Source organism: Oncorhynchus mykiss, chromosome 16 (assembly GCF_057628025.1).
Source record: "Oncorhynchus mykiss isolate SJ-2025 chromosome 16, ASM5762802v1, whole genome shotgun sequence".
NCBI classification, from domain to species: domain Eukaryota; kingdom Metazoa; phylum Chordata; class Actinopteri; order Salmoniformes; family Salmonidae; genus Oncorhynchus; species Oncorhynchus mykiss.
The window spans coordinates 50838391-50846034 of NC_143037.1; positions in this window are offsets into that span (position 1 = coordinate 50838391).

Here is a 7644-nt window from a genome sequence, read left to right on the forward strand (position 1 = left end):
CAAAGGAGATGATCGTGGACTTCAGGAAACAGCAGAGGGAGCACCCCCCTATCCACATCGAAGTGGCAGCAGTGGAGAAGGTGGAAAGTTTTAAGTTCCTCGGCGTGCACATCACAGACAAACTGAAATGGTCCACCCACACAGACAGTTTGGTGAAGAAGGCGCAACAGCGCCTCTTCAACCTCAGGAGGCTGAATACATTTGGCTTGTCACCCAAAACCCTGACAAACTTTTACAGGTGTACAATCAAGAGCATCCTGTCGGGCTGAATCACAGCCTGGTACTGCAACTGCACCGCCCTCAACCACAAGGCTCTCCAGAGGGTGGCCTGTACAACGCATCACCGGGGGCAAACTACCTGCCCTCCATGACACTTACAGCACCCGATGTGTCAGGAAGGCCAAAAAGATCATCAAGGACATTGACCACCTGAGCCACTGCATGTTCACATTGTTACCATCCAGAAGGCGAGGTCAGTACAGGTGCATCAAAGCTGGAACCGAGAGACTGAAAAACAGCTTCTATCTCAAGGTCATCAGACTGCTAAACAGCAATCACTAACTCAGAGAGGCTGCTGCCTACATTGAGACCCAATCACTGGCCACTTTAATAAATGGATCACTAGTCACTTTATACAATGCACTCTAAATAATGCCACTTTAATAATCTTTACATATCTTACATTACTCATATCACATTTATATACTGTATTTATACATCTATTGCACCTTGCCTATGCCTCTCGGCCATTGCTCATCGTGTACATATTCTCATTCACCCCTTTAGATTTGTGTGTATTAGGTAGTTGTTGGGGAATTGTTAGATTACTTGTTAGATATTACTGCACTGTCGGAACTAGAAGCACAAGCATTTCACTACACTCGCATTAACATCTGCTAACCACGTGTATGTGACAAATAACATTTTATTTTATTATTATTATCAAAAGTCCACTTCAAATCATCCATTCTGTTTGCAACAAGGCTGTTAAGTAATACTACAAGACAACACGGTAAAGACGTAATTATATTTTATTTTTGGATTAAAAACTACAGGTTTGGGTCAAATCCTATACAACACAACACAGAGTAAAACCCACTGTATTTTCAAGTAACCTGTCTCCTCCGCTTCGTCTACACAAATTAAAGTGGATTTAACAAGTGACATCAATAAGGGATCATAGTTTTCACTTGGTTTCACCTGGTCAGTCTATGTCATGGAAAGAGCAGGTGTTCAGAATGTTTTCTACGCTCAGTGTATGTTGCCCTAAGAGTTATGCAAAGTTGGTAGAATCTTATTCAAAATTATTCACAGCTGTCATGGCTGCCAAAAGTGCCTCCGCCAAGTATTAACTCTGGGGTGTGAAGACATACACAATCAAGATGTCTTCATTTTATTTTTATTTTTTATTAGGAACATTTTCTAAAACTTCTTTCACTCTAATTCAATCATTTTTTAGATTTAATTTTTAAGGCAGCACAATGTTAAGACTGCAAGGGGTGTGTAGACTTTCACTAGTAGTGCACTATAGGGAATAGTGTGCCATTTAGGACATACCTTCACGTTCAGCAGCCTCGGTTTCAGTCTGCTTCAAAAACCTAACTGTTATCTTTAAATCTTACTGTATCACTCATGAAGGGGGAACGCTTCCCTTGTGCAAATGGCCATTAAATGCTTCTTCAGGGTTGGTTAGGAAATATTGCTATCTGGTGTTCACGCTCACCAAATAGTCACGCCTCTACAAAGGGTATATGTTTATTATCATATACAGTACCAGTCAAAAGATTGGACACACCTAATCATTCAAGGGTTTTTCTTTATTTTCTACTATTTTCTACATTGTAGAATAATAGTAAACACATCAACACTATGAAATAACACCCATGGAATCCTGTAGTAACCAAAAAAGTGTTAAACAAATCAAAATATATTTTATATTTGAGATTCTTCAAAGTAGCCACCCTTTGCCTTGATGACAGATTTGCACACTCTTGGCATTCTCTCAACCAGCTTCACTTGGAATGCTTTTCCAACAGTCTGATCAATTAGGCTAGATGTGGGGATGCGCTACAGAAATCAATGACTAGCGGGAAACAACGCATTCATGCATGACGCATTCTCAGTATGCGAAAGTAGAACATATAGTATGCAACATTTAGAAAATCGAGTATGGATTAAATGCCAGGATGTTAAACTAACTTTGTGTCTTCATCAAGTACAATTCGATGCCCACTTTTCCACAATGCATTGAAAGAGTTGGGTTGCGAGTGATAGGCCCTAGTTCTCTTCAAGTAGCCAACAACAAATCTAGACTACTTAATTGGGAAGAGGCCCGAAACTTCTGCCGTGGTGTGTTGGCTAAGTCGTTTTTGTTCTCCTCAAAATGATCATGAGTTTTGCATCGTAGGCTACGTCATTGAAAACGTTTTTTTAAACCCAAAGTGGATTTATGTTTTCAGCTTCACCTGGAATGCTTTTCCAACAGGCTTGAAGGAGTTCCCACATCTGTTGAGCACTTTTTGGCTGTTTTTCCTTCACTCTGTGGTCCAACCCATCCCAAAACATCTCAATTGGGTTGAGGTCGGGTGATTGTGGAGGCCAGGTCATCTGATGCAGCACTTCATCACTCTCCTTCTTGGTCAAATATATCTTACACTACCTGGAGGTGTGTTGGGTCATTGTCCTGTTGAAAAACAAATGATAGTCCGACTAAGCGCAAACCAGATGGGATGGCGCATCGCTGCATAATGCTATGGTAGCCATGCTGATTAAGTGTGCCTTGAATTCTAAATAACATTTCCTGACAGTGTCACCAGCAAAGCACCCCCACACCATCATACCTCCTCCTCCATGCTTCACGGTGGGAACCACACATGCAGAGAACATCTATTCACCTACTTTGCGTCTCACAAAGACACGGTGATTAGAATCAGAAATTTCAAATTCAGACTCATCAGATGAAAGGACAGATTTCCACCTGTCTAATGTCCATTGCTCGTGTTTCTTGGCACAAGCAAATCTCTTCTTCTTATTGATGTACTTTAGTAGTAGTTTCTTTACAGCAATTTGACCATGAAGGCCTGATTCACAGTCTCCTCTGAACTGTTGAGATGTTTCTTGAACTCTGTGAAGCATTTATTTGGGCTGCAATGTCTGAGGCTGGTAACTCTAATGAACTTATCCTCTGCAGCAGAGGTAACTCTGGGTCTTCCTTTCCTGTGGCGGTCTTCATGAGAGACAGTTCCATCCAGCGCTTGATGGTTTTTGCGACTGCACTTGAAGAAACTTTCAAAGTTCTTGAAGTGTCCTGTATTGACTGACCTTCATGTCTTAAAGTAATGATGGACTGTCATTTACCTTTGCTTATTTGATCTGTTATTGCCATAATGTGGACTTGGGCTTTTACCAAATAGGGCTATCTTCTGTATACCACACCTACCTTGTCACAACACAACTGATTGGCTCAAACGCTTTAAGAAGGAAATAAATTCCACAAATTAACTTTCTAACAAGGCACACCTGTTAATTTAAATGCATTCCAGGTGACTGCCTCATGAAGCTGGGTGAGAGAATGCCAAGAGTGTGCAAAGCTGTCATCAAGGCAAAGGGTAAAATATATTTAGATTTGTTTAACACTTTTTTTTGTCAGTAATGACTCCATATGTGGTATTTCATAGGTTTAATGCCTTCGCTATTATTCTGCAATATAGAAAATAGTAAAAATTAAAGAAAAACCCTTGAATGAGTAGGTGTGTCCAAACGTTTGACTGATACTGTATGTGAAATGGAAATGGAACCATCTTATTTGTTTCTGTTTACAGTCCTTTTTAAATAAGATAGATGGGCTATATGGTCTACTACAGTGTAGGTCTAATGTGATAGTCTGCCTATATGCCTTCTCAAGCTGGTTATATCTCCAAACCTTTTCTATTCAGAGTTTAGAGAAATTAATCAAATCGGAAATAAGCTATTATCAGGCTGGTTAATACAATGGATGTCTGTTGAATTTGGAAAAATCTACCCACACTCTGCCCAGCCCCAACTACTCAGCCAATCAGGAGCCGCTACTGCGTTGCGGCTGTGACATACTGCATATACTAAACAATACATGCTAAATAGTATGCAACGATGAGTAGCCTAAATAGTATGCAGTTTAAGTGTGTGGGTATTCGGACATGACCAATGTGTAGTAGTCAACTATATTGTATAATAAGAGAAGCCTTATCTCCTGAGAATGGACCATATCCCTCAGATATATTTTATATACTAGAATTGGAAAGATTTGTGGGTAAAATATTCAAAAACAGTACGTTTATACATTTATGGTGCTATTCATTTATAATGAATAATTCACTAAGAACTAAAAATGAAAAATTGCAAACTAATTCACATCCTTACTGTAGGCTTCAAGAATACTCTCATATAGGCAACCTGAAGCTCTCACCACTTACTTTTCCCAAATCCAAGGTGCAAAAATGTATTTTCTAATCACTCAACAATGTGAAACTTTCCTTTCCAGGTCGAGAGCTTAGTTTAGCATAATTTAAATTATTTTTGAGAAGACCCTATCTTTCCACTCCACTTAAAATCAATGAATTTCACACAAGCATTTGCAGTAGACTCAAGATGCCGTTTTGAAATGAGCAAAAGTTCCTATTACCAAAGACAGTATGCATAATCACCTCAGGGACTTCATGCCACAAACTACTTCTGAATACAAACCACACATCTCCCTTCATGACTCTACACTCAAAACAGCCGTAATGTATTGTAATGTATTCCTAACGTGGGTCAGTAGTAGGCTACAGAAATGATTTGGACTCTGAAAATGATCTTAACTAAGCCAATGAGCCATGAAAAGGGAATCCATTTAGTTTTTTTGTTTCCTCTTTGTTTTTGTCAATCTCTCTTATAAGGTTGTACAATATTGTGAAGGCATTCTTTCCAGGAAAAACACGAGTCCTTCCTGAAATATGATGGAAATGCAACACTAACTTATAGGTCTGAGACATAATTACTGCATAATTACATAGGTAAAGTATACATGATAGTAAAGTAAAGTCAGTTGATGCAAACCAAACCAAAGAACAAATCAGGTAACTGAAAACATCAAAATGCACATTGTTTCAGGTAATAATTGCAGGCTTTGGCAAAACAACTCTTGCAAAGAACCCTATTACACAAAGCACTCTGTTCAGCTGTCTCAATAGGATGATTGCATCGGATTTGAAGGGTCCTCAGAGTAGAGGTCGGCGCAGAAGTGATTTATTAATCCCGCTCCCTTCCGCACCCGCAGTTTTTCATACCGCACCCGCCCACACCCGCTGGCTTTCTGTCCGACTCCCACCCGCTGCCGCAAGAACTGGTCCCGAACCCAACCGCAGGCCCGCGATGTGATTTTAGGGCTAGACATGCAACTCACTTGCCAGCCATGTGGGCAGTAATATTGCGCCCTATAGGCAATATAAATTAGACTATCGGTATTACTGGGGTATATCAGCTAATAGGCTACAGCTAGTTTTAAGAGAGCTGAGTTGAAGAGACATGGCATTTGTCTTGAGCTACTGCTACCATTTATGAGTGTGAGGATTTTCAGATGGCTACACATATGGGTGATCAATATTTATTTCTAGGCAATGTAGTAACTATAGCCTAATCATATTTAGGAAGTACATTTCTTTGGGAATATAACTCATTTCCCCTTGGTTTTCCGCCCATACATATTCAGCCTACTCTAAAGTTGTTCATTGAGACCACACATACACACTAAAAAGAAAAGGTTCCTGGAGTATCCTTTAGGGTTTCATCAAATTTAAACAGTGGGGGAACCCCTATAAATTCTTCAAAGAACCCCTTTTAATGGATCCTCAAAGAACCTTTTGAATAACCTTTTGAATAACCTTTTGGGTTTAATTTTTGAACTACCACCTCCCCTATTATTAGAACTTTGAGGGTCTTAGAAGAACCCTTGTTGAACCCCACATTCGTTTGAGTGTATAAACCTACTAGACGCACTTGATCTCCGCGCGCCTAATTAGGAGAGAAGGGGTAGGCTACTTGAAGCAGCTAATTCTGAGTGTGTGAACAATGCCACAAAAGATGTGATTTTAATACAATAGTCAGGCCTACGCTAACGCATTAAAAAGAAGAAAGACGACCATCTCCAAATAATCTGAGGGACAACAAATATGTTTTCATCCCAAAGTTGTCTGATCTGACCGCACACTCCCAACCGCATGCAACATGAAAAATGCAGAGGCCCAAATGCAGAGGCCCACATCCCTTTACTTCAGAGCGAGAAGCTTTGGTAGAACAGAGGGAACAGATTATCACACACACATGTGGGCGGGGCTGAGCCTCGTGTTGAGCAACCCTGAACAATGTGGGAGGAATATTAGCCATTTTATCCCACACCTTGGCCATCTACTCTTGACGGTGAGTCAGAACACACTCTCTGCTTGAGCAAGGGTCTGTGTGTTGTATTTACCAACCACTGTCAGATATGGTCTGTCTACTTATTCATTTTACCCAGTACAGTATGTTGATTGAAAACACATTCTCATTTGCAACAATGACCTGGGTAGTGTTGCAGTAGTGCAAAATAATTATGAAGGTGAGAAGCACTTCCATTGCCCACTCATTCTCATTCTGACATAACAGAAAAGAGTACACTGCCACAGGTAACAGCAGGAAATGTTGTTCATGGTCTGTCTAGTTGGGGCTATACTCATTCCAGTAAACCTGTGAGAATGTTCATGCCACAGTGAGGGGAGTCTGAAGGCTATAGGAGAGAACTTAATCAGTGCAATTGCTGTAGGCTCAGTGGTTTTGAATGGGCATCCTGGCTCTTAACAATCTGACAATCTAATTAGCCCCTCATATAATTGGCTAATTAAGAACAAATTGCCACCATGAATCCGTTTATAGCTCTACAATGTAACGGCATCCTTAGACAATCAAACAAATGCTCCATGGTCTAGTAGGGGCCTCCTCTTCATCTCTGGTTCCAGATCTGTGGTCAGAATTGGAAAGGGCTCCACCATGTAGCCAAGTGGATGCAGCTGTTGCCTTGTCAAAGCATTTTGCGCAGACTGATCACTGATGAAAGCTAGGATTATAATTTATTGTAGTCTTATAGGTGTTTGTTGTTCAAATCCTATAAGGAGGAGGTGGCATATAATGAATAAGCCTATTACTTGACTAAGCCCAGCTCAGAAGAAAATATTACTCTTGTCCCCAGTGTACGAGACAGTTATTACAATGGATACATATTCTCATTGGTCATCAGACTTATTCTGACGTTATGTCTCCAATTACAGTGCTCCTCTTTGTCAGTCATGTTAACCACCACATGAACCCAACACAGTGAATGTAGGACAGTGGTTTATGACAAAGCTGCAAAGCGTGCTGCTCCCTTTCGTCCGAGCGTAGGAGGCTGTAGTAGTAATTGTCGTGGAAAATTGGGTGTAATTATTTTATTAAATATAATGTAACATAATGATCGAGAGCTCTAACAAATAGGTTCATTACAATAATATCATGGCGGGTTACAACTGAAAAGTAACCTTTAGTATAGCTGTTGAATGTCTTTTTCAAAAATAATTTTTACTTACAGCAAAAAACGTTCCATGCAATAAATTCAAT